At 32.6% G+C, this 22945-nt stretch overlaps 1 long non-coding RNA gene across 1 annotated transcript; it reads left to right on the top strand.

The window, feature by feature from the left end:
• The first annotated feature begins 13755 nt into the window (after positions 1-13755).
• Positions 13756-22673, top strand: LOC133799026 (uncharacterized). The gene is made up of 5 exons (XR_009876240.1): positions 13756-14555; positions 15484-15547; positions 16708-20364; positions 21293-21356; positions 22517-22673. It is a non-coding gene; the product is annotated as an uncharacterized LOC133799026 (long non-coding RNA).
• The last annotated feature ends 272 nt before the right edge of the window (positions 22674-22945 follow it).

Here is a 22945-nt window from a genome sequence, read left to right as displayed (position 1 = left end):
ATAATAAATAATTCAATTAACAATTAATATTACAAAAAAAGTATTAAAAATTTAAACAATTATTTGAATAACTCATTTAAAAACAAAATTCATTCTTTAACAAGTAGCTATTGTCTGTTGCAAATTATTAATTAATACTTTTTTATGAATATAATTACATAAAATGTATTAAATTATATTTAAAAAATACAAATTAAATTAGTATTGTGACAGTCAAAATCCCGTGATCCGTGGGGGGAAAGACCGGGTAAAATCTGTGCAATCCCACACCACCTGGGGAAGGTCAAGTGTGATGATTCTAAGAATGTGTAGGTATGGGACTACACAGTCGAAGAGGGCTTAAATGGATTGATGGGTACTACCTATGCCAACAATATGCATATTCTTTTTGGTAGCACATCACTTGAGAACTCCAAAGTTAAGCGTGCTTGACCTGGAGCAATCTTATGATGGGTGACCTCTTGAGAAGTTTTTCCAAGAAGCGTGCAAGTGAGGACAAAACACGCTGGAAACACTCGTGATGGTTGGTAGGGTCAGTTGTCATTCTAAGAAGCAACCATAATGACGTGGGGCGTTACAAGTACTTGATTAGAAAATTTGTATTGCATTAGACAACAGTTTAAGTAGAAATGTTGTCTCATGTTAAAAATAGACATGTTACAACATTCTCATTAGAACTGCCATTTCATGTGAGTTTTAATTTGCATGGCACAACAGTTTGTAAGCAACTATTGTGTCATGTATATTTTTAACATGACACAACAGTTCTACTACAAACGTCATCTCATGCATGTCGTCTAAGTACAATTTTGTAGTAGTATTCTTATCTTTATTGTTTAATACTTAAAATAACTCTGTATTTTCTCTTTTAAACATTAAAGTACCACTTAGTTTGGTCAAGTTATGATTATCCACTACACGAGCTTAATCATAACTTTGTGAGTGTAACCCATTATTTCGGAGTTCATGACTTAACTTAGGACATGCCGCCTTAGGGTCGGTCAAGCCTAAAATACATCATTAATTCCTATCTATGTAAGAAATACAACCTTGCTATTGATATGTCCAGACACCTTCCTTAGGGGGACGAAAACAAAGCCGTCGCGAGGCGCTATTCATATCTCACGGTGTTATATTAATAATGGAGACCATGGGTTATGTTTGAGATATCAACCCTCTCCCACTCACTATTTTGAAATAAGTGTTTTTAACCTAATTAATTCCAAATTAATTACAGTTTCTTTAAACTTTATGAACATAATTAAAATTGGAAAGAAAGCGAGTTTCTAGGTGCATATCCAATTTTAAATTACCAATCATGTTCATCTAAACTTTACTAAAAAAGAACACTTTTAAAATAAAGTTGGTTTAAAGAAATTAAGTCATAAAGACTTAAAAATTGGTGTGATATTTTACCAAGTTTTCAAAATAAAACTAAGTAATATACATGTAATTGATTTCATAAAACAATTTATATAAACATATAGGACAATCCTAATAATCATGTTTCTACTAATGAGATGCATGATTATGACTGTGTGGGTTTTCATGTATGGCATACAATGCATGAACATGTTATCAATCACATTAATCACATGAAAATAATTATTTAAATAAATAAACAATAAATGTTGAACTGGGTGCTTTTGGGTATTTCTAATTTTACAACCACTTTATAAAATTAAAATAAATAAAATAAAACTGCCTTGATCTCCATCGGGCTTCTTTACTTTACTGTCGGTAGGATATGTGGCATTGTTGGTCCAGAATAATAATAAGAAAACAATTTTCAAATTATTATGATTAATTAAAACAAACTTTTAAATAATCATTATTTTTATTTTTCTTTTTAAATAAAACAATTTTTAATTAAAACTGAAATGAATTTAAATTAAAATCTGTTATTTTGAAAAAATAAATTTTAAATAAGATATTTAAAAAAGTTTGTTAAGACAACAAAAACATCTCATTATTTAAATATCAAATTTCAAAAATAGGATATTTAAACATTTTAAAAAAAAAATTAAATAACAGATTAATTTCAGAAAAAATTAAAAAAAAAATTATGGACCAGACAGACGGGGACACGTGGCGTCAAACGGGGGCTGCCGGGCTGGACTGTACGGAACCGTACATACCCGTCCGTACGGCGTCCATACGACGTCCGGCAGTAGCTCGGAGGTGCGGTGGCTGAGTTCTGAATTCCGGGCTCCGTTCTGACTTTTGTGTGATCGGAATTACAATTTTATGGTGTCGAAAACCAAATAAAATTACATAAATCCTATGCCCTTTAATGGCTTACACAATGATCTAATCATAAACAAATCCTAACCCAAAAACACCATACAATTAACGATTCAACATTCCCACGCATTCAATCACATTAAGCCATCCATTCATTCATCAAAATAAATAAATGCATAAAATTAAACCCACACAGATTCAATACATATATATGTGAAGATGGCTCTGGTACCATTTATTGGTTTTTATTGATCAAATCAGATATTATACGCAGCGGAACAACAATCAAATTGTTAGATTAATCCCATAAGATTTCTAGATCTACTTCTTCACATGTATATATATATTGAATCAAGGACATGAACAGAAAAATTACCTCAGGTCCTTCCTTGCTGCTATCTTTTCGTATGGCTAAATCTTTGAGATCTCACACCAAGATCTTCCAAAATGTTCTCAGGCACACAAAGAACGAGTGTGGGCTCGCTATACAAACAATAGGCAATAAATTATTTATCAGATGTTCTCAACACATGAGATCTGAAAAAGTTTGGACCTAGGTTTTGTGAAGAACAATGACTTTATTTTTGTCACTGTTCTCTTTCTCTGAGAGAGATTCCTAGATATTTTTCTATCCCTGAAAAGTTATGTTATGTGAAAAAACTGATATCCAATATATTAAAATATTTGTTATTTTAAACAAATTCAAAATAACTTATCAGTTATTAGATTTTTGTTTAAATAATAATATTTTAATCATATTAAAATATCTCATTATTTATTTAATATTTAAATAACTAAAATTGTGGAATCAAGAGACTGAGTAAACTCTCTTATGCGTGTAGCACAGTGCCTGTGCACTGTGCACTGTGCCACATGTGGACCATGTTGACGCCGTTTTTCGTCAAACAGTGAAAGAAGAGCACGTAAACAATGAATGACAATGGCTAAATGAAATAAAACAAATCGAACACGCTATTTTTACGTGGTTCAGCAGTTAAATCTGCCTAGTCCACGAGTCTCTGTTATTAATCTTAAGATTATCTCTGAAAATTCTTTAGCATGAATTCTACAGAGTTTTCTCTCAAGGATCAGAATTTCGGTCCATTACAATGGTGCATGGCTTCTCTATTTATAGAGAAGGATGCAGAATACTATCCCACATATTTTGGGTAGTTACTCTTTTGTGAATAAAATAAATGGCTTTAAATGCCTATAATCAGATATAAAAGGAAACGTCCCTGAAGACCAGGAAACGCACAACTGACCAAATAATATCTCACGATTCTTGGGGATTTACATTAATAAATGGGGATTACATCTCATATTTATAATACTTGTAGATATTCAAGATGGTTATCGCGTATCTCTAAGGCTTTAGCATCCCAGGTCTCACGTCATTGTGCGAGCTAATGACATCTCCCGAGATCACGTGTCTTTCGAGATCGTACGTACATCGAGCTCGAGACCCCCGATCCGAAGTCGTCCCCGAGGATGAGTGTGTTCTCGGAGCTACCTTTCGAGATCGAGATCGTTTCGAGCTCACCATATTCGAGGTCATATATCGTACTTTGCAAGCTCGATATACAATCCTGGGGCATACTCTAATCCTTACGAGACCATTTGTTGCAAATCCAACTTTCGAGGTCACATTTACCATGGCTCGAAATCTGGGTATAACAGACCACATGCCTGTGATGGCATGTGATTTTTCCCAATTTTTATTATTATTTAAATACCAAAAATCCCAAAAATAAATTAATTCAAAATTAATTATATTTTTGTTAAATCAAATAATTAATTAATTACACATAATTAAACAATAATTATGTTTGATACATAGAAAAATATTTTACTTATCACATAAGTCCTTTTTGCCCATTTTTTGTATTTGCCTTTGACAGTGACTGTTTGAGCCATTTCGGGGACCATGGACCTATAACATTAAGCTCCAATAAATTGAAACTAAATAATTAAACTCTTTAATTATAATAGTTAATTTATTAATTCTGATATTACTCCACTATAAATTCAGAATTGAACTCTTTATGTTATAGATATACTTTTACAGAAATCTTTTTCTTAAGTCGTCCATTGATATAACCATCTTACAATAGTTCAACCCTCTAATTAATTAGTTCATAAATTAGAATGGAAGAATTACCATTTAACCTTTCTAATTTACTTCTTATTCCTTAAGTACCATTTAATTCACTAGTGAATAATTAATCTATAATCTAATTATAGATTTGAGCTCAAAATCATTCAGTTCCAGAATTAACCCTTAAGGGAACTAATATACGATCCGTTAGAAAATATTAGATTCTGTATTGTTGATACATGTTCCCAGTCATCCATGATATTAAATCTCCAAAACAAAAGTCATTAGCCTCATTCTTTGAAGAGACATTAACGAATGAATCAAAATATTTAATAAACATGAACAGGAGTTCATGAACACTCAGGATTTAGGTTGATCTATAAATGATCATCAGTTATGATATGAATTACAAGTCTTTATTGTTAAATGATTTTTGGATAAAGACTCTAATTCATATCAGTCCATGTCATATATAATCATATTATATAAAGTGTAACGACCCGGATTTTCAAGACTCAATAATGCGGAAATATAAATGTTTTCATTTAACAAAATGTCTCAAAAACCCATAGAAAAAAAAAACTTTTAAAAAAGTTGTATGGCCATACTTAACATTTAGTTACAAACATGTTTTATAAAGATTAGAGTGAGCCTAGTTTAGGAAAATTACACGACATTTCCAAAAATAAAAAGGCTTCCTAAAAGGTCGGTCCACATGTACATTTGCAAGGAAGACTCCAGCGCTCACTGCTCTGCCTTGCCCTTGCCCTTACCTACAACATGAAACAACTAGGTAAGCGAAAACGCTTAGTAAGATCAACTTTCAAACAAAGCATGTAGAGAATTAGGGTTCCAGACCCTACACAAACAATTTCAAGAACGCCAAAGCGTCCTGGCAAACTTATGGTCATGCCTGATAACCAATGATAAATTAATTCATAACTAGATAAAAATCCTGCACTCAGAAAAATCCCAGAACAAGCAAATATATTATATCACAGCTAATTCTTATCAACAATTATATCCATGCACTCAGAAAATCCCAGAGCAAGTAGATATATTATATCACAACTACATCTTATCAACAAATATATCCCTGCACTCAGAAAATCCCAGAGCAAGCAGATATATTATATCACAACATAATTTGAGACCAACGCTCGACAATTTCCAACAATTCATGGGTAACGCGCCCTCCAACATAATTGCTAATCTGTAAAAGAGAACCGAGTCTCCACACTAAGATCTAGCCAATAAATATTCTCATCAAGGGTAACTATCGTGTTACTTAGGGCATCGCTACATATTCAAGAGTGTAATCCAATTTACACGGTTTTACGGAGACTTCTATGTTAATCAGTGGTGCTGGTGAGCAGTTGCCCCTAGGGTGTTCAGCCTCACTCAAATCTTGGCAACCCCTAGTATCTCTAGGCACTCTCACTGAATGGCCAATATTCACGGCTGCTATCCAGGAATAACTTATCAGAGCACTTGCTCGAATTCTAACCGTCCAATGATTAAGTAAGCATGAGGGCCCCTAGGTCCCATTTATCTTGGCGCCCCTAGGTTTAACCAGCTTATCCTCATCTCATGGCCACTCGTCGCGGTAATGAACCGGACATAAATAAAATCAAGCAGTGTGACGGGGATCAACCATCTAGGATATGACGGACTTCTACCGTTCATATTTTCTAAATCAGCACTCACTAGACTAACGTCTCTAAGCAACTTTCTATGACAGCCTATATATATGCATGTATCCCTATACTAACACACAAGACAATAATCATTTCATGTTGCAACCATACAATATAAGTTGACTTACTTGGAGTCCTTAGCGCTCAGCAGGTTTTCACCCTCCAACGTTCAGTCCAGTTACGCTTAGCCAATACTGTAGTTATACATACAGTATACTCGGATTAATTATGGCACTCATAATTCATTATTATTATTTTGGGCAGTTTGGTCATTTTAATAAAAGTCATTTGTAAGGATTTATAATCCTTATTTGGTTTTAAACCTATTAAGGAAAGTCATACAAAATATTCGAGACTAAACCCTAAGTCTCGGGGAGACCTATCCTAAGGTCTCGATACCTAGGCTCGGGTATCACAATGGTATTTCCCCACAACCCGCTAAAATCTTATTCTTTCAAGGTATCGCTATTAACCCGCACTTTCGACTAGTCGGTTAAAATATGTAAGATTTTAGCCGGTATTACATCCAGAAAATACAAATAAATTCCTTAATTATTTTTAAAGAAAATAAACTCTTTAAATTTTCCTTTGAGTTTTCTTAAGGTTTTAATATCTAAAAACTTATTTAAGAAAATTGCCTAATTTGTCTTAATTAGGAAAACCGTTATAAATTTCTCATCTTGACTAATTAATTTTCCAAAAGCAATTAATCAATTTTTACTTACTAGAAAAATAATTCATTTAATTATTTTCTCAAAATATAGGGTTTTAAACCCTCTTTTAATTTATTAACTATTAATAAATTAAATCTCTTATTTTTAGAAAGAATAAAAACTTTTTAATAAAAATAATTCATTTAAACTCAAAGGGGTAATTTTAGTGAAAATATGATTTCAAGACTTACCAATTTATATCTTGAAATAAGTAAAATTTTACTTTTTACCTTATGTTCCAAAATCTCATTTTTACACTAAGTGTGAAAAACCTATTTTTCACATTTTTAACTACATACTTCGTTAGTTCATAACTTGAAATTTACTTACCCAATTGTTACCAAAATTTCCCAATTCCATTTTTGTTATGCCATTTAGGTCTTTGTAAAATCTTAGGTCAAAATGAGCATTTTTGATTGGTGAAATCATTTTCCAACAATGAGGTAAAAATGACCTTATTTTCAAGCCCTTATTTTTTCCAAACTTTGACAGTTAATAACTTTCAAACCGTTCAATATTTTCTTACCAAATTTTACAGTGGAATAATAGGTTATGCCAGAAATATGTCCACAAAATTTTAGAAAAAAATGGGCTCATTTTCCCTATACAGTGGCTGTCCAAACTTGGTTCCGAAAATAAGAATACGAAAAAACAGTTTTTTACCTAAACTTTGAAATAGCATAACTTACTCATTTCTAAACATTTTTTAGTGTTTCAAAAGCTCAATTTTATGTACTCAATCTCAACAACATAACAGTACAATTTAATTTTACAAAACCAATATACAGTGGCTGCTTGACCCCTTGGAAGTCACAGCTCAAAACATGTTTTGTTTTAGGGTATCCTACAAAACCCTTGGGGGTTTTGGTTCCCATTTTCAAAAATCAATACACATGCATCATAAAAATTATTAAACAACTACCATAACCTTATTATATCACCAACAAGAAACTTTAAGCATTAGATATACAAAATAATGCTTAAAACTAAAAACCCTACAACAAAATCATCAAAAGTAAACTTTTTACCTCTTTGGTGTTCTTGCTTAAGGTTTGGACCTTCCTATTAGCTTTGGCTCCTCCAAAACCTTTCAAAAACCCTAACCAACTTCCCCCAACAACATAATTAATTAGCTATTTGAAACTCAAAGCTTAAAACTTTACAAAAGCCTAGATTAGTGAAGCTTTACCTTAGGGAAAATACTTCCTAGACCAAGACTTAGCCTCCAAGTTTTCCTTGGTGTTCTTGAGGTTGAATATTGAGAGAACACTTTGAGAGGTCTTCAAAAAAGATGATAGTGAATGAGAGAGGGAGAGTGGTCGGTTTCTTAGGGGGGTTAGAAGAGTTTATGGTATCTAATTTATCTCAAAAACACTCAAGTGTTTTCCTCCCACTTGCCCACTTGACTTGACTTAGTTAAAATGAGATTTTATCTTTATTAAGTTGGGTTCACACCACTCTAAAATATCACATGGCCGGCCACCCTTTGCCATATATGTGATCATTAATTTTTTTTTTATAAAGGTTAATAAATGTTTCATAAGAAGAAAAGTCAAAATTGGCTTTTGACACATTTTTCACTCTTATTAAGTTTTAATCACCAAACTTAACATTAATTAATTAAATTAAATGTCTCTCACATTTAATTTAATTAATCACATAATAAAATTTAACCTAAGGTCCATTCATGGAATAAAATTCCCCATTTCGGTAAAATTAGGCATTTAACACAAAATGCCCTAAAATTTCCATTTTCTTTTAGGTTTATTATTTTTTACCAAACTTTAACTTTTATGAATGTATTTTTATGCCCAAAATATAATTGCCATGATTTTTCATTTTATTTTCCGAGATTTTTACCCGATCAGGGTTTTTGTGTCGGTCCAGGACCGAAAGTCTTATCTTGACTTTTAAAATCACAAAATTCATATTTTGGCTAGAAATAACTCATGGAATACTTACAAAAAAAATATAATATTATTTAAAATAATATTCTTAACCCGGGGGAAAAATCCCGACTCGAGTCGTTTAAAGGTACCCGAAAACGTAGGACGTTACATAAAGCACCTTTACCGAGATGTCTTTCCACATCAATAATCTGAATCTAGATTATTTGTATCATTATGATACTCAATAAACCGTACTTACAACTCCAATTAAAGAATTCCATAACTTTAATTTGTTGTTGTTGACTATTTTTATTTATTCATGTGATCTTAATTCTCTCGTACTAATACAAGATCACATCCTCAATAATGAATATGGAATTTTTCTGATATTTTCAAAATTATTCAAACAATAATTTAACAATCTAAATATAACAATAATAAAAAACCATTGTATTTATTTATTCACAGAAAAAACAAATGTCTTTACATGCTTTTAGGACACACTCCTAACACTTTTTAGGTTAAGGGTTAATTCAAAACCCAAGACATGAATTCTTGATTGTTGATAATGAATATTAAATTGTTTCTATTTTTCCAATTGAATGTTATGAATTTTGTGATTTCTTGTTAGGTGGCCAACTAATTAAGGTTTTACATTATTCAATTGTCATCTTAAAATTAATACTCACCTAATAGTTTAGGATTCTATGTGTATGTGATAAATTGCAATTGATAGTGATGTCAAAAGAATTGTTGATTGTGATGAAAAATAGAACCTAGGTTAAATGAATTATATGCTTCATTAATTTATTGCCTAGATTAACTTGTCTCCATAGGACTTAATGATTTATCTAAGTTAAATAGATTGTATGCTTCATAGATCTATTGCTTAGCTAAAAGAGTTAATTATTGAGCGCTTCGCCTTGATTACTTGTAATAGGGAGACTGAGATAATTGTCTGCTTCAGCGTTATCTGCGGGGTTAATAGTTTAATTGAGAAATTTGAATAATATTTATAATTAGTGATTAGGAATGATTGTTGAGGGTGGAGATTAACCTTTAACTGTTTCTTAATATCATAATATCAATCTTTATTTGCTTTCTAGTTTATGTTATTTAATTTTGAGTTAAAAATCAAAATCCCCATTTTAAGTCTTAGTGTTAATTATTGAATAATAAAGTGAACGATAGTCCTCGTGGGTTCGACCTGTGCTTGCTATTATACTAAAATAATTGGAAGTATTGAAAGAAAAATCATTGTTAAATTTGTTGTGGTATACGACACGCATCAGCAAATATATTTTGGGCATAAAAATACATTCAGAAAAATTAAAGTTTGGTAAAAAATAATAACCTAAGAGAAAATAGAAATTTTAGGGCATTTTGGTGTTTGTTTACCGAGTTTTTCATAAACTACAATAGTAAAAGATAAGAGAGACTGAAGAGAAAGGGTTTAGAAGTTGTAAGCCAGATTTTTACATGGTTGGGGCGTTAATGAGCCTTAGTCCACGAGGCAGTTGTATTAGAGCTTAGAGAATCTATAACAATGGAGTTTTTTTATCAATTTCAACAAAGTAACTGTATACACGCTAAAGATCGATCCCTTCTCCAGTGCTCTGTTACATGTATTTATAGGTTCACAGGTGCACTAGGCTTGGGCCGGGCTGACCCGGGCCCAATAAAGGTATAAATACTGCTGGCTTCTCTATCGGAAGCCGAATACAAAGGATTAAAACATAAAAGAAATACATTAATCTAAGCCCACTGGGCCAGCCCAAACCATATCTATCATGCGACAAATTGGAGCTTTGGTCTGGGCATCTCGAGTTACGAGGCAGATTCAGGGGAGAAGATCGGTCAGAGTAGTGGCGGCGCAGGTCTGAACCAACGACGTGCAATCCCAAGGTGGCCTTTTCTGCAGGTGAAATGTGGGGAAAACTCCCACGCTTCATGGGACGAACTCAAGGTCACGAATGCTTTATCCTGCCAACCTTGGAGAACGGACTCGAGTTCATTTACCCATGTCCCTCTCCGTTTGTCTAGGTCCCATACTGTTTACCATGGGCCCGGATCATTTACTAGGAGCCCGGACCATCTACCAGGCTTCGGTATCATCCACATCAATCCTGACTATTATCTGGAAGCCAAACATACCATCTCCCGGATGACCGTCCCGGACAATACTCCCCGGACGCCTTTCGTGCCTCGCCCAGAATTGGGTTGTCGATATCTATTATACTTTTTGCCAAACGGACTTGGGCTGGGCCCAATCTCATTCGGCCAGCCCGTGGGCCTGAAGTGCGAACCCGAGCGCCTGGCAGGAAACGGGGATAACAGTGTTAAATGCTTAATTTTACCGAATTGGGGAATTTTATTCCATGAATGGACCTTAGGTTAAAATTTATTGTGTGATTAATTAAATTAAATGTGAGAGACATTTAATTTAATTATTATGTGTTAAGTTTTGTTTTTAAAACTTAATAAGAGTGAAAAAGGTTATAGGAAGTCAAGTTGGATTTTTTCTTCTTAGGAAATATTTATTAACATTTATATGAAAAAACAAAAAAATATAAACATATATAAACTAAGTGGTGACTGGTCATGTGAAGGAATTAATTGGGTTGACAAAATTTTAATTAAGTTTAATCATATTTATTTAAGTATTAGGGTAAATAGGCAAGTAGGTAGTAAAAACACTCAAGTGTTTATAGGAAGATCCAAACCTTAAGCAAAAACAACAAGAGGTAAAAAAGTTTACTTTTTATGGTAGTTATTGTATGGTTTTTATTTTTAAGCATTATTTTGTATATTTAATGCTTAAAGTTTCTTATTGGTGATGTAATAAGGCTATGGTAGTTACTCTATAATTTTTATGATGCTTGTGTGTTGATTTTTGAAAATAGGGACCAAAATCCCTGAACCCTAAAACAAAATACAAGTTTTGAGTTGTGACTTCCAAGGGGTCAAGCATCCACTGTATATTGATTTTGTAAAATTTAATTGTACTGTGATGTTGTTGAGATTGAGTACATAAAATTGAGCTTTTGAAACACTAAAAAATGTTTAAAAATGAGTGAGTTATGCTATTTCAAAGTTTAGGTAAAAAAACTGTTTTTTCATATTTTTAATTTTGGGACCAAGTTTGGACAGCCACTGTATAGGGCAAATAAACCTAGTTTTTTCCTAAAAGGGATATTTGCGGCATAAGTACCCAATGTTTGGGTTTTGTACGCGGCATAGACCCAATATTTATTTTTAGTGGCAAAAGTACCCAAAGTCAGTAAAACTGTAATTCCGTCAGCCTCCTTTAGGTTCCATTTCGTGATGACTGGACCAACACGTGTCACTTCGTGATTGGTCCAACTCAATAATATTTTAAAAATAATTATGATTTGGACCAATAAAAATGTGACACGTGTCTGCCTAACGGAGGAGACTGACGGAATTACAGTTTTACTGACTTTGGGTACTTTTGCCACTAAAAATAAACATTGGGTCTATGCTGCGTACAAAACCCAAACATTGGGTACTTATGCCGCAATTATCCCTTTCTAAAATTTGGTGGATATAATCTTGGCATACCCTAGTATTCCACTGCAAAATTTGGTAATAAAATATTGAACGGTTTGAAAGTTATTAAGTGCCAAAGTTTGGAAAAATTAAGGACTTGAAAATAAGGTCATTTTTACTTCATTGTTGGAAAATAATTTCACCAATCAAAAATGCTTCTTTTGACCTAACATTTTACAAAGACCTAAATGGCATACCAAAAATAGAATTAAGAATTTTTTGTAACAATTGGGTAAGTAAATTTCAAGTTATAACCTAACAAAGTATGTAGTTAAAAATGTGAAAAATAAGGTTTTCACACTTAGTGCAAAAATGAGATTTTGGAACGTAAGGTAAAAAGTAAAATTTTGCTTATTGCAAGATGAAAACTTGCCAAGTCTTGAAAACATATTTTGACCTAAAATACCACTTTGAGTTTAGTGGGAATTATTTTTATTAAAGAATTTTTATTCTTTCTAAAAATAAAAGAATTAATTTATTAATAAGTTAATAAATTAAAAGAGGGTTTAAAACCCTATATTTTGAGAAAATAATTAAGTGAATTATTTTTCTAGTAAGTAAACTTGATTAATTGACTTCAGAAAAATTAACTACTCAAGATGAGACATTTTTAACGGTTTTCCTAATTAAAATAAATTAGGCAATTTTCTTAAAACGATTTTTAGAGAATAAAACCTTAAGAAAAATAAAAAGAAAATTAAGAATTTATTTTCTTGAAAAATAATTAAGGAATTTAAATAGTATTTTCGGGATATAATACCGGCTAAAATCTTTTATATATTCTGTACCGACTGTTGAAAGTACGGGTTAATAGCGAAACCTTTAAAAAATAAGATTTTTAGTAGATTGTGGGAAAATACTATTGTGATACCCGAGCCTAGGTATCGAGACCATAGGATAGGTCTCCCCGAGACTTAGGGTTTAGTCTCAAATAATTTTTGTATGAATTTCTTGAATGGGTTTAAAACCAAATAAGGATCTTTAATCCTTACAAATGATTTTGAAAATGACCAAACTGCCCAAAATAATGATAATGAATTATGAGTGCCATAATTAATCTGAGTGTACTATATGGATAACTACAGTATTGGCTAAGCGTAACTGGACTGAACGTTGGAGGGTGAAATCTTGCTGAGTGCTAAGGACTCCAAATAAGTCAACTTCTATGGTGTGGCTACAACATGAAACGACTATTGTGTTGTCTGTTAGTATAGGGACACATGCACATATATACACTATCGTAAAAAGTTTGCATAGAGATGTTAGTCTAGTAGGTGTTGATTCAGAAAATATGAACAGTAGATATCCATCATATTCGAGACGGCTGACCCACGTCGCACTGCTTGTTTGAATTTATTATGTCCGGTTCACTACCGCGACGAGTGGCCAAGAGGTGAGGATTGCTGGTTTAAACGTAGGGGCGCCAAAATGAATGGAACCTAGGGGCCCTCATGTTTACTTAATCATTGAACGGTTAGAACCCGAGCAAATTGTAATATCCAACATTTTCATAATACATTTATTTATTATAACTCAAAGTTTTAATACATAAAATGTACAACTTTACAAATTTAAGAAATAGTAATGGAAAAATAGTGTTTAAAATATGATTTTATGTTTTTAATGAGATTAAAGAAAGAGAAACTTGAGTAGTCAAGTATTGGACCCAAATGTCAAATAATTTTAATTGGGGATTTTTATAAAATTAAGAAAGTTTGGCTAAAGGGCTTATTTGAAAAGAATTTTAGTATTTTGGGTCCAAGTGTAATTTTTAAAAATAAATAAATAAAAAAAAAAATAAAATAAAATAAAAGGCTTCAGCCTTTCATTTTACCCGAGCCCCTCTCTCTCTCTCCTCAGAAACCCTCTCTCTCTCTCTCCTCAGAAACTCTCTCTCTCTCTCTCTCTCTCTCTCTCTCTCCTCTGCGTATTACTGTTGCCGACGACGCAGGAGTACTTTCCGGCCACCATTTTTAGCCACGCGCCGGACCGTTGGATTCAGAGGCCTCCGAACTATCGACCAACGCGGGAATCTAGAGCTCACTCGCCGATTAAACGCCTCAACCACTCGATTTAAGTTCGGCCACCCCGCGACTTCAAAGTTGCGATTCGGCCACCTCGGGCATCCGGTTGCCGATCCGTCACCACCATCGTGCTCCTCGTGTTGTGGGCTTCAAAACCCAATAACTTGTTCCTACATCTACCATAGTTGGGTGGTGGGCCCACCACGAGCCACCGCGATCCACCGTAGATCGACGGTCGAAACTTAGTGTTCGAGGTTCCGAAGTACGTTTTGAGTCTCAGAAAATCATCGTTTGACTTATTGTGGAACCCGATCATTTTGGTATAATTTCTTTAACCTATATATTGTGATTTAATTGTGATTGATTAGAGTAATTGTTATTATGTGTATTTATAGTATATAATTATATATTATTGATATGTGGAATATTTTCTGTAATTTACTGGCTGTCTGGGATTATATATATTTTTTATACAGGTTTTGATTTTGGAATTGTCCACTTTATAGCCGTTGTGCTGTCTAATTTTCTAGAAAATATTAGATATTAAATAAAGTATAAAAATACATATTTAATTGATTTTATATTAATATGGAAATTATTATGATTAAGTAATTTTAATTATTATTGTTATTATTTTGTTAAGTAAATCAAGAATACAGATTCATATATATATATATATATGAAAAGTATGATTTATAGTAAACCTATTATCTAACCATTATTATTGTATATTAATATTTGAATATTAAAATAATATCAAATATTAGTTTCTTACAGTTATTGATATTTGTAAGACCAGTGAAGTTTGGAGAAAGTATATTTATTATATCACTGGAATTGATATTATGACTAATTAATAATAATATAAATATTTATATTTATATTATTATCATTATATTGATTATTACAACTTTATGTTAAAAATATGATTTCTTTTATAAAATGACTATTTGAATATATACATCCATATACGTATTGCTATTGAAGTATTTTGTTATTAATATCGAAATAAGTTTAATTATAGACGATAATTATTATTTTTGTTGGGATTATTATTATTATTATCATAAGGGTACATTATCTTATGAGCAAGGTTTAAAGCATGGTTTTATATGAAGAGTTATTTGCATTACGTTGATAATAATTTATTATTATCATTTATATAGTTTCTGGTATTATTAATATACACTATCAATAGTGTATATTTATGATTTTGATAGAATTTAATAAATGATGTGCCTTGAATAGGATTTGTATGGATTTGATTGATTGACTCTTGGTGAGGAATTTTAAAATAAGCTAAGGACCTAAGGTAAGTAAATCTCACATTTTGTGCTTAAGTGTAAGATGCATGACTACATTGATTGTGTACATCTGATGAGTTAAGTATGGTATGATGATGATGCATATGATAAGTATGTGAAAAATGGTTATATGAACACCATAAGGGTGTTGTGTGATATGTAATTGATGAATTCTGTGATATGTGAAAGATGTCTTACTTGGTTAAGAATGATATGAATTATGTGCAAGTATGTGTTCTTATGTTGATGGATATGTGGATTACTCTATGTTCATGATTTGTTATATGTTATGATATATGAAGCGTTTAAGTTTTTAGGCTGGAAACCTTAGACCTGAGCCATAGCTCTACGTTAAGGTATAACAACGCCACCAACCCAAAGCTTCATGTATTATGACTAAAGATGTTTTGAGTTATATGAGATGTGATACAATGCCTTGATTGAATACCATCAACATGAGTCATGAACACGAACATTGGCATTTCAGCATCAGCATGTATGCATGGCATGTACAGTTATGTGATACATTATTATGTGATATAAGACCATGCATATGAATATGAGAAAAGTTATGAAATGTCTTGAAAAGTCTTATGTAAAGTTAAACATTTTAATGACACAAGGCTTAAGCAAAGTGATAATAAGATGTTTAAAAAGGGTGCCACTGTTTTGATGAAGCAATCAAGTAAGTTCAGTAAAGAAGACGGAAGTCTATAAGACTTATAGTGGCTGCCCACTAGTGTGGGCTAGGTCAGAGTTGACCATTCAGATATGTTTGCCATGTTTCCGTCTTTCTCCTCCATATGTGTAATAAGTATGGCAGCTATGGCAACGATGAAATGAGTGTTATGATGAGCCTAGCTGAGATGATGGCTAGCCGGAGGAGAACCCATGGGATTCTATATGATATGTGTAACAAGCCCTGCAGGCATTGGCTGAATCAAACAGTGTGCACAAGTGATATTGGGCCCATAAAAATGTGAAACTAAAAGAAAGAGCATAAAAGTAAAGTTTGAAAGTGCATGAGCAATAAATGAAATGCATAAGTATATAAGTCAGCATATTAGTATATGTGCACTACAAACTCACGACATTCATGTGTATGTGTATGCATGAGATTTGCTTACTGAGCGTTAGCTCATTATGTTATTTTCCAACATTTTTCCAGGTGTGGCTTTAGCTGTTGAGCAACTTGTGGAGCACGGACTCAGTAGCAATGCAATAATGGTTTTAGAGTTTTCATATGGCTGCCTTAAATTTAAAGTATTCATACGTGTAATAATTTCTTCTAATAAGTTTATATAAAAGTTTTAAATTTTTCTGTATTTCTTCGTATCATTTTATTTAATTCTTTTGGTCAAGTGCCTTACATACTCGTAAACCCTAGAATTACGAGTATGTGGCAGACGTACCCTACCTTAGGGACGTTACAAATGGTATCAGAGCTTTGAGTTTGTAGATGTCGTATACTCGTTATGTTATTAGATTTTGGGATCTGAAATGCTACTGAGTTCCGCCACAAGACAAGCCACACGTTAATGGTTAGTATAATTTATCCATATTTTAGTTAATGTATGTTAATGATGTTGTATAATTGTATTAGAAACTCATTGTGTGTTTGAGTTTCCATGATATAAGTATGAGTTTGGATTAAATGAATATTCTCATGCACGGTAGAGAAATTGAAGTTTGTTATTTATCTGAATGCATGCCTTTATTATTGATGTGATAAATAATTGATGATTTATCGATGTCGATGTTTGGATTGTTAATTGATATTCTCAAGCTTTGAAAGTGATCTATTAGTCCAGTTAGTGTGTTAAGGGTTAATATGTCAGGTTAGTGTTTTGGAGAGCAAAGTTTTAGGTTGTTGCTGAGAGCACACACAATAAGAGACTTTAGTGAAACAGTAGTAATATATAGAAAAAAAAAAAAAAAAATACATAATACATTAAGGATTGGGGTTTTGGACACGTTCTACCTCGTCAATCAACTTTTGTTGTTCAACTCTAAGGGTCTCCCCAGTAGTTTGCAGTGTCTGAAATTTTTCCTTCATATCGACTGAGTAGTTAGCAAGAAGTGTAGTTAAAGTCCCATTCTCCTTAACCAACTTCTCCTTCTCTCGAGTCAATGCCTTGTTGGCATTTCTAATGGTTATCATCTCTTGTTTTTGTGTTTCTATATACCTTTTCAAGTGGTCAACCTCTTGTTCTCTTGCAAGAACCCGTTGGCCTAGGTTTGAGACCGATGCTGCCGCCTGAGTGGTAAGAACTAAGGAATCTTTTACAGCTTGTAGGTCTGACCTATGGGATAAAATTATTTGGTCTTTAGGGGTGAGTATGCTTTGACCTATACTAATGGCCACCTTTTTATCGAGCATAGCTGAATCCTCCACCGTGACAAGGCCAGTATCAGAATAAAATTTGGGAAGCCAAACTCTGGGAAATTGAGTATTTCGTTCTGGGATGTGTACCGTAGGATACACCATTAGCTGTGGTAGGGGTGCAGAAATTTGTGGTGAAGATTCGATAGTGGGAAGATTTGGCTCAGGTAAAGCTAAAGTTAGGTCTAAGTTCAGCTGAGATGATGAGGATGCCATAGGTTGCTTAGCTTGAGTAATGGACGGAAGTAATAATGATTTGGTTTTCAAAAGCTTGAGATTGATTGTGTTTTAGTGTGTATGTGATGAATTTTATTTATAGAAAAATGTGTTGAACTGTTGGGTCATTGGATCCTTGAATTTGTTTGTTTTCAAGATAGATATCACAGATTTTATCTTGTTCAATGTGTTACGCTATCCTCTCTGATGATGAAAGTCAAACTTATTAGATGTTGTCGACATGGAAATCACTTCTATTGATTTTGCGATCCTGATTTGAACATGGAAACAATTTGTAAATTGTTGAATGAATCGAGGTGATAAATGTTATTTACTGAATTACTATGTAGTGTGAATTACTTTCGGCGATTAAATTATAGTATATTAGCTGTTTTATCCCGAAAGTAAGATAATGTATTACTTGTGTGAAGTGATGACTGAGTATTATTGGTATAGGTGTTGAAATGAGACATGTCTAACTTATTAGACATGTGAGAATTATTCGTTTTCGTAGATGAAGTGGTGGATTGGTCAGTCAAGACTTATCCCATGTTTTATTCAATGAAGGGATACTAAGCTAAGTGTGTGAATTTCCGAGTGGCCACGGTTATTTGCATTCTAGCATAGTATCAATATGCCCTTTATTATTTTATACATTTGGAAACAATTTTGATTTTTAAATGTTTTCTTAGAGAAAGAATGAGAGTCAGGCTTTTCTGAACTGGTACCTAATGAATGGCCTATCTCACTATTTCTCATTCAGGGCAAGAAGTCGGTTTTGACAACGAAAGGGTTTCACAGAGACTTGGTTTTAAAGAATAATCTTCATCGGCTATATAATTGTTTTCTAGTTATCCAATTTTTTTTATGTCAAAAAACTTTCTATTGAACAAACTTGTTGCTCAATTTAGCATCTATTATCAAGGTATAACCAGTCAATTGCATCTGCTTAAAAAAAAAAAAAAAAAAAAAAAAAAAAATTGACTGTAAGACATGAAGATCAAGGATGTTTTCATGATGATGGTCATTTTCTCTTCTTACGTTATGTGGTTTGTGTTCAAAAGTATGGATGATGAGGATTCGTTTGTATTTTCGTATACATTCATTGTAATTTATACTATTGTTATAGCTTATTTCCTTTCTATCTATATTGTAGTCCTCATGTGAGGTGTTTACACATCCTCGCCTTTTTATATATGATAAGGATTACAAGAAGTCAGGAATAAGTTTTGTTTTCGGGGTGAAAGTAAGTGTTGTGTATAAAATCTTATGCTGTGAAATGTTGTTCTGTTTATTTGTAATGGTAGTTATTGTCTCCGATTATCAAATTTTAGTTTGAAATTTCGAGGACGAAATTATTTTAACGGGGGAAGGATTGTAATATCCAACATTTTCATAATACATTTATTTATTATAACTCAAAGTTTTAATACATAAAATGTACAACTTTACAAATTTAAGAAATAGTAATGGAAAAATAGTGTTTAAAATATGATTTTATGTTTTTAATGAGATTAAAGAAAGAGAAACTTGAGTAGTCAAGTATTGGACCCAAATGTCAAATAATTTTAATTGGGGATTTTTATAAAATTAAGAAAGTTTGGCTAAAGGGCTTATTTGAAAAGAATTTTAGTATTTTGGGTCCAAGTGTAATTTTTAAAAATAAATAAATAAAAAAAAAAAAAAAAAAAATAAAAGGCTTCAGCCTTTCATTTTACCCGAGCCCCTCTCTCTCTCTCCTCAGAAACCCTCTCTCTCTCTCTCCTCAGAAACTCTCTCTCTCTCTCTCTCTCTCTCTCTCTCCTCTGCGTATTACTGTTGCCGACGACGCAGGAGTACTTTCCGGCCACCATTTTTAGCCACGCGCCGGACCGTTGGATTCAGAGGCCTCCGAACTATCGACCAACGCGGGAATCTAGAGCTCACTCGCCGATTAAACGCCTCAACCACTCGATTTAAGTTCGGCCACCCCGCGACTTCAAAGTTGCGATTCGGCCACCTCGGGCATCCGGTTGCCGATCCGTCACCACCATCGTGCTCCTCGTGTTGTGGGCTTCAAAACCCAATAACTTGTTCCTACATCTACCATAGTTGGGTGGTGGGCCCACCACGAGCCACCGCGATCCACCGTAGATCGACGGTCGAAACTTAGTGTTCGAGGTTCCGAAGTACGTTTTGAGTCTCAGAAAATCATCGTTTGACTTATTGTGGAACCCGATCATTTTGGTATAATTTCTTTAACCTATATATTGTGATTTAATTGTGATTGATTAGAGTAATTGTTATTATGTGTATTTATAGTATATAATTATATATTATTGATATGTGGAATATTTTCTGTAATTTACTGGCTGTCTGGGATTATATATATTTTTTATACAGGTTTTGATTTTGGAATTGTCCACTTTATAGCCGTTGTGCTGTCTAATTTTCTAGAAAATATTAGATATTAAATAAAGTATAAAAATACATATTTAATTGATTTTATATTAATATGGAAATTATTATGATTAAGTAATTTTAATTATTATTGTTATTATTTTGTTAAGTAAATCAAGAATACAGATTCATATATATATATATATATGAAAAGTATGATTTATAGTAAACCTATTATCTAACCATTATTATTGTATATTAATATTTGAATATTAAAATAATATCAAATATTAGTTTCTTACAGTTATTGATATTTGTAAGACCAGTGAAGTTTGGAGAAAGTATATTTATTATATCACTGGAATTGATATTATGACTAATTAATAATAATATAAATATTTATATTTATATTATTATCATTATATTGATTATTACAACTTTATGTTAAAAATATGATTTCTTTTATAAAATGACTATTTGAATATATACATCCATATACGTATTGCTATTGAAGTATTTTGTTATTAATATCGAAATAAGTTTAATTATAGACGATAATTATTATTTTTGTTGGGATTATTATTATTATTATCATAAGGGTACATTATCTTATGAGCAAGGTTTAAAGCATGGTTTTATATGAAGAGTTATTTGCATTACGTTGATAATAATTTATTATTATCATTTATATAGTTTCTGGTATTATTAATATACACTATCAATAGTGTATATTTATGATTTTGATAGAATTTAATAAATGATGTGCCTTGAATAGGATTTGTATGGATTTGATTGATTGACTCTTGGTGAGGAATTTTAAAATAAGCTAAGGACCTAAGGTAAGTAAATCTCACATTTTGTGCTTAAGTGTAAGATGCATGACTACATTGATTGTGTACATCTGATGAGTTAAGTATGGTATGATGATGATGCATATGATAAGTATGTGAAAAATGGTTATATGAACACCATAAGGGTGTTGTGTGATATGTAATTGATGAATTCTGTGATATGTGAAAGATGTCTTACTTGGTTAAGAATGATATGAATTATGTGCAAGTATGTGTTCTTATGTTGATGGATATGTGGATTACTCTATGTTCATGATTTGTTATATGTTATGATATATGAAGCGTTTAAGTTTTTAGGCTGGAAACCTTAGACCTGAGCCATAGCTCTACGTTAAGGTATAACAACGCCACCAACCCAAAGCTTCATGTATTATGACTAAAGATGTTTTGAGTTATATGAGATGTGATACAATGCCTTGATTGAATACCATCAACATGAGTCATGAACACGAACATTGGCATTTCAGCATCAGCATGTATGCATGGCATGTACAGTTATGTGATACATTATTATGTGATATAAGACCATGCATATGAATATGAGAAAAGTTATGAAATGTCTTGAAAAGTCTTATGTAAAGTTAAACATTTTAATGACACAAGGCTTAAGCAAAGTGATAATAAGATGTTTAAAAAGGGTGCCACTGTTTTGATGAAGCAATCAAGTAAGTTCAGTAAAGAAGACGGAAGTCTATAAGACTTATAGTGGCTGCCCACTAGTGTGGGCTAGGTCAGAGTTGACCATTCAGATATGTTTGCCATGTTTCCGTCTTTCTCCTCCATATGTGTAATAAGTATGGCAGCTATGGCAACGATGAAATGAGTGTTATGATGAGCCTAGCTGAGATGATGGCTAGCCGGAGGAGAACCCATGGGATTCTATATGATATGTGTAACAAGCCCTGCAGGCATTGGCTGAATCAAACAGTGTGCACAAGTGATATTGGGCCCATAAAAATGTGAAACTAAAAGAAAGAGCATAAAAGTAAAGTTTGAAAGTGCATGAGCAATAAATGAAATGCATAAGTATATAAGTCAGCATATTAGTATATGTGCACTACAAACTCACGACATTCATGTGTATGTGTATGCATGAGATTTGCTTACTGAGCGTTAGCTCATTATGTTATTTTCCAACATTTTTCCAGGTGTGGCTTTAGCTGTTGAGCAACTTGTGGAGCACGGACTCAGTAGCAATGCAATAATGGTTTTAGAGTTTTCATATGGCTGCCTTAAATTTAAAGTATTCATACGTGTAATAATTTCTTCTAATAAGTTTATATAAAAGTTTTAAATTTTTCTGTATTTCTTCGTATCATTTTATTTAATTCTTTTGGTCAAGTGCCTTACATACTCGTAAACCCTAGAATTACGAGTATGTGGCAGACGTACCCTACCTTAGGGACGTTACACAAATACTCTGATAAGTTATTCCCGGATAGTAGCCGTGAATATTGGGCATTCAGTGACAGTGCCTAGAGATACTAGGGGTTGCCAAGTTTGAATGAGGTTGAACACTCTAGGGGAAACTGCTCACCAGCACCACTGATTAACATAGAAGTCTCTGTAAACCTGTG

This window comes from Humulus lupulus, chromosome 1, assembly GCF_963169125.1.
Source record: "Humulus lupulus chromosome 1, drHumLupu1.1, whole genome shotgun sequence".
NCBI classification, from domain to species: Eukaryota; Viridiplantae; Streptophyta; class Magnoliopsida; order Rosales; family Cannabaceae; genus Humulus; species Humulus lupulus.
This window is presented reverse-complemented; position numbering and strand designations above follow the sequence as displayed.